The following is a 6,102-nucleotide window of genomic DNA, read 5'->3' as shown; positions in this document are numbered from 1 at the left end:
AATCCACTGATAGAGAATTTATGGAGCTGTCAGAAAAATATAATTACAAAATCTATACCTTCTGCTCCAGCTGGGACCATTATGTACAGCCACCCTGGGTCAATCTCAGTTAGAAGAAATTCCATTAGGACAACATAAGCCAGATCTAATAAGAGTATTGAATCCAAAACAGAACCCAGAGAAAAAGCCGGAAATACCTCTTGATGTAAACAAAAGAAAAAATAGCTTGAAGTGCTTGCTTATAAGCACTCATCACTGATTTCCAACTGAGATTATTTTTATTATTACATCATCATTAATCTCTAAAGTCCTGAAAAACATCTAAATCATAAGAATAGACTTTCCCCCCTTGGAACCAAATAAGCTGGTGTGCCTGAAAGCACAATAATTTAAAATGGAAATAACTGAGGGGAGCTTTGTAGTATCTTTAAACAGAGCTCATATGTGAAAATTTATTTTTCTTTATAGAACATACACTACTAATGGCTTTGCTGCATGTTCAGATTTAATGTATAGTTTAGATTTGTCATCATGCTTTTGCTATTTTCAAATATCTCATGTGGGAATGCCCTTTACAAAAGGCCAAATGATTGTTTTTATTAAATTACCATCCCCTGCTGCAAATTCTCAAAAGATGGAAAGAACAGTTACTATGTAGATCAAATGGCTTCTTTCTTCCTCTATTGATCTCTTAGATGCTTTGATTGAGCTCATGTTTTTATATTCCATAAGCTTACTAGGGGCGGGTTGTGACTAGCTGAAATTTATAAATTCTTTCTTAAATTCCCTTGAAACACACAGACACACAGACGCATACCCCAGGATTGTAATAAGACTCAGTGAGTCACATGCAGATATTTAAAGATTTATGTTTCTACAATTCTTCAGTGATTCTGAATAAAAAGAAATAGAGAAAGCTCAGGATACAAAGAAAAATGAAGATTGATCTTGGAGAGGTCTCCCCCTTCCTCATCAATTAATTACCGTGGATCACCCCATGACTACTCTCCCCCCGGTGAGGTAAGTGGACTCTGCTGTGTAGGTCTGAGTCACTTCATTCCAGCTCTATTGTATGTTCTTATTAATAGGGAGTATAGAATGTTAGCAGAGCATAGCCAGTCATTAGCATAAGGGCTGGAGTTTTGGAATACAATCAATAGCAGGTCTAGTTAATTGCTGATTACTGCGCTGGGCAAAAAAAAAAAAAAAAAAAAAAAGTAGTTTTCCGTGGAAGTGCTCATTATATATTTTTTAAGTAATTTCGGGGTGGGGTGCCTGGGTGACTTAGTAGGTTAAGTGTCTTAAGGTTAAGTAGGTTAAATGTCATCGGGTCATGATCTCAGGATTCTGGGATTGAGCCCCATGTGAGGCTCTGTGCTCAGCAGGGTGCCTGCTTCTCCTTCTCCCTCTGCTCCTCCCCTTGTGCTCTCTTTTTTTCTCTCTCTGTCTCAAATAAATTAATAAATATAAATATTAAAAAAAGGTAATCCAAAAAAATAAAATAAAATAAAAAATAAAAAAAGGTAATCCCTATGCCCAACGTGGGGCTCAAGCTCAAGACCCCAAGATCAGGAGTTGCACACTCTACTGACAGTTAGCCAGGTGTCTCTAGAGGTACTATTTATTTATTTATTTATCTATCTATCTATTTATCTATTTATTTATAGATTTTATTTATTTGACTAAGAGAGAGGGAGGAAGCACATGCAGGGGGAGTAACAGTGGGAAAGGGAAAAGCAGGCTCCCCACTGAGCAGTGGGCCTGATGCAGGGCTGGATCCCAGGACCTTGGGATCATGACCTGAGCCAAACGCAGGTGCTCAATGGACTGAGCCACCCAGGTGCCCCTAGAGGTGCTTATTTAAAACAAATTTAAGGGGCTCCTGGCTGGCTGGCTCAGTCAGTAGAGCATATGACTCCTAATCTCTGGATCATGAGTTCAAGCTCCCCATTTGGCATGGAGCCTACTTAAAATTAAAATTAAAACAGGGCAGCCCCGGTGGCGCAGTGGTTTAGCGCCGCCTGCAGCCCGGGGTGTGATCCTGGAGACCCGGGATAGAGTCCCACATCAGGCTTGTTGTTGCATGGAGCCTGCTTCTCCCTCTGCCTGTGTCTCTGCCTCTCTCTCTCTCTGTGTGTGTCTCTATGAATAAATAAATTTAAAAATCTTAAAAAAATTTAAAACAAAACAAATTAAACTCATTTAGGTTCATCTGTTATGCTGTAAGTATGAATAAATGAGAAGTATAACTTTCCATTTCCCATGATTTCCTGGCATAAGGATTCATACATGACATATACAATTCCTGATGTCCTTCAGGGCTAGACAATTTGATCCTTACCTCAAGCCAGCCTTGAACTCAACAAAATGAACTCCTGGCAACTGAAACTATGAACTAACCTAATCTGCAAAGTTTAAACAGCATAGCCAAGACTAGAGTTAGGGTGAACACAGAACCCAGGCCTGACTTCAGAGCCTGTGTCCCTACCTGTCTCCAGGAGGGGTTATCCATAGAAGGAGGTGAAGAAAGAAAACATGTAAGAAAGAAGACAGGAAAAATAATAAATGGTTCAACATCAATCTTTTAATACTAATAGACCTCCTTACTCATTAGAAAGGAACTAATGGAGCAAAGTAACCTAAGAAGTGATTACATAGGGATCACATTTGAACTTGGTAATTGATTGTATGCCAGCTATGGCCCTGAATGCTTTATATATTTATTAATTCTCATAACAACTCTTTGAGTTAGGTTCCTTTGTCCCTGTTTACAGATAAGAAAAACTATAGCTCAGAGAAATTATACAACATGTCTGAGATCATGTAGCTTGCAAGTAGCAAATCTGGGAATCAAAGCCATGCAGTCTGGCTTCAAAATTCATGTCCTTAGGAAGGGGCTGAGGGAGAGGGGAAAGCAGACTCCCCACTGAGCAGGGACCCTGACATGAGGCTGGATGTTAGGACCCTGGGATCATGACCCTGAAGGCAGACGCTTAACCAAGTGAGCCACCCAGGTGCCCCTGCTGAGGCCAAGTACTGGGTTAGACACTGTGAAAATAGTATGTGGCTCTAGACAAGGAGGAGGACCATAAAATCTGAGGAACCTATCAGAAAGATTCTTCTCTGGATCTTCTAAAAGAATAAGGAAAAAAAAAAAAAAACTTAAAAGAAGCCAAGGAAAAGGAAACTTCAGGCTTCAGAAGCAGGAGCATCAAGAAAGATGAATTGAACTGGTTGGTCACTGTGAAAGCAGAGTGGCAGACAGCACCTGGAGCTGTGAACTGCACCAGACAGGCAGTGGATCAGAAGACAGTAGGAACATGAGGCCAAGCCAGCCAGATGAGACTGGGCCCCTTACAGGAACACAGAATGAAGTAAGAAAACATTTCAAATTAAGCAGCACTGTTCCTGTTTAAAAAAAAAAAAAAAATCATGTCCTTAACCACTATGCAATACTGCCTCTATGTCTTTTTTTAGAGCGGAAAAAAAAATCTGTCCTGGCAACCTTTGTCTTCTTAAAACTCTAATTTAAAACGTTAATCAGCTTTTCTCTTGGGAAAACATTTTCCTATAAACATCTGAAGGGAAAAAAAAACCTGTTCTCTAAATGAAAATAGTATCACAATAAGAACCTTTGTAAAACCACAGACACCATCAGAACAAAATAAAAATGTAGTAAAGATTAAACCATAATATCCATTCCACGTAAGTAAATGGTAAGCTTTCAGGAGACCACTATGACATTTCATTTGAGAAATGACTATTAATCTCGAAAGGTGATAAAATTTAGAATTCATCAGTTCAGTTTTGAAGAGAGGCCAATAATCAAACTCATGTGCAGAAGATACTGAAAAAAGGATAAAAATGAGGACCTACTCTTTTTGGTCATGGTCCACTAAAGAAAACAAAGATTACATATTCAGAATCAGCATCTGCTTGAATCTTCTCTATTACCAAGAGTTTCCAAGATGACAAAATATACCACAAAGGTTGCAACTATTAGAACTTTAAAGAAAAAAATTTAAAAAATTAAAATTAGTCACACATACATTTGATAAGTCAATTACAAGGTGATTCTACAAGAATATTCATCTAGGATTGAATCACAGAGGATACACTTTGAGCAAGATAAATAGGGCAAATAAATGGGTCAGAGGTATTATTTTCAAGAATTCAAAGTCACTGTAGGAGAGTCATTGTGTGTGTGTGTGTGCAAGATCTGTGTTAGTTTGGAGTCCAGAGAAAGAATTGTCAGAGATGAGATGAGAGTGTATCTGAATCAGGAGGGAAGAGCAATGCAGTAGAAGTGGAGGGGAAGCTCAGTGAAGCCTAAGGTCAAAGGAAACGACTTTGGCCTATACTAGAAAGTTTGAGATGGCAATAAGGGAGGAATTGAGAAACCTGCCAAGCATACCTTCTGCCGAAATACAACTTAACCAACAAACTATCCCTCTGAGCATCTTTACTTAATATCACCTCAGAGAGGGTTTAGGCAAAAACAAAGGGACCTGCAGCTATGCCAAATAAATCTATTTTTAGCTACTGATGTTGGGCTCTGGAATATATACTTCATATATCTTATTCATGCATATTTGGGTATTTTTGTTTCTAGTAAAAATTCCATTTGAAGAAAAACTTTGACCTTATTTCATCTAAACTAAATGCCTGCTGCTTGGTGATGGCAGCCAATCTAACCCGAGGCAACAAGTTGGCATTTGTTTGCTCTTGCTTGTGCTTTTCCCACATCTAAGTCTGACTTTCTGGTTATTTGAAGACAGCTGTCTTATATTGTCTTACCCATACTTTTTTGCTTTTCCAAGTTAATCATAAGCAATTGCTTAACCCTTTGTCTCTTGTTTTTGCCCTGGTCGCTTTCTCTCTATTCCCTATCCCATTACCCTTCCATCTCTCAGTAGTTGGGTATGCTACCCAGAACCAGACACAATATGAATTGGATATTAGAAGTATATATTTTTAAAGATTTTATTTATTCATGAGAGACAGAGAGAGAGGCAAAGACCTAGGCAGAGGGAGAAGCAGGCTCCACACAGGGAGCCCAGTGTGATCCCAGGACTCCAGGATCACACCCTGGGCTGAAGCCAGGTGCTAAACTGCTGAGCACCCAGGTGTCTCTGGATATTATAAGTATTAACTCCCTTGCTCTGAAACTGTATTTCTGTTGGTGAAGCCCAAGATCACACTGATTTTAGGGGTACAAATTTGAAAGCTAATCAATCAGCATTCTTCGTTTAGTTTATTGCTTGGTAGTAGCAATAGGTCAAATAGATATAATGTTATATAACTTAGTTCTTTGGGATTCTTGGAGGTCCAGAGGGAGCAAAAAAAGAGAAAGGGTAGAGTTTTTTATGACTCTTACAGTATTTACCAGTATTTGCTTTTTATTAAGATTCTGAGAACTGGGGCTCCTGGATGGCTCAGTCAGTTGAGCATCTCCCTTCAGCTCAGGTTATGGTCCCAGGATCCTGGGACTGAGCCCTGCATCAAGCCCCACATCAAGCTCCCTGCTCAGCAGGGGAGTCTGCTTCTCCCTCTCCCTCTGCTGCTTTCCCTGCTGGTGCTCTCTTTCTGTCAAAATAAATAAATAAAATCTTTTTTTTTTTTTAATAAATAAAATCTTAAAAAAAAAAAAAGATTCTGAGACCTGTAACTCATAGGCTGTGAATTCCTTGAAGTAGACCACTCCTTCAATTTAATCTTATCCACACAATATCTAATAAGGGATATATTATTTTTGTTCACTGCAGAAGCATTTGTCAAGTAATTAATTTAATATTCTACTTTAAAACAGTATTCTCTCGGGATCCCTGGGTGGCGCAGCAGTTTGGCGCCTGCCTTTGGCCCAGGGCGCGATCCTGGAGACCCGGGATCAAATCCCACGTCGGGCTCCCGGTGCATGGAGCCTGCTTCTCCCTCTGCCTGTGTCTCTGCCTCTCTCTCTAGCTCTCTGTGACTATCATAAATAAATAAAAATTAAAAAAAAAAAAAAAAACAGTATTCTCCCCCGGTTACAGAGCCCTTGGAATATCCTGTCTTTGTATGCCTGAGACCTTGGGCCACACCAGATAGTTATCCTAACAATGA

The sequence above is a fragment of the Vulpes lagopus genome, chromosome 2, assembly GCF_018345385.1.
Source record: "Vulpes lagopus strain Blue_001 chromosome 2, ASM1834538v1, whole genome shotgun sequence".
NCBI classification, from domain to species: Eukaryota; Metazoa; Chordata; class Mammalia; order Carnivora; family Canidae; genus Vulpes; species Vulpes lagopus.
Note: the sequence above shows the minus strand (reverse complement) of the source record.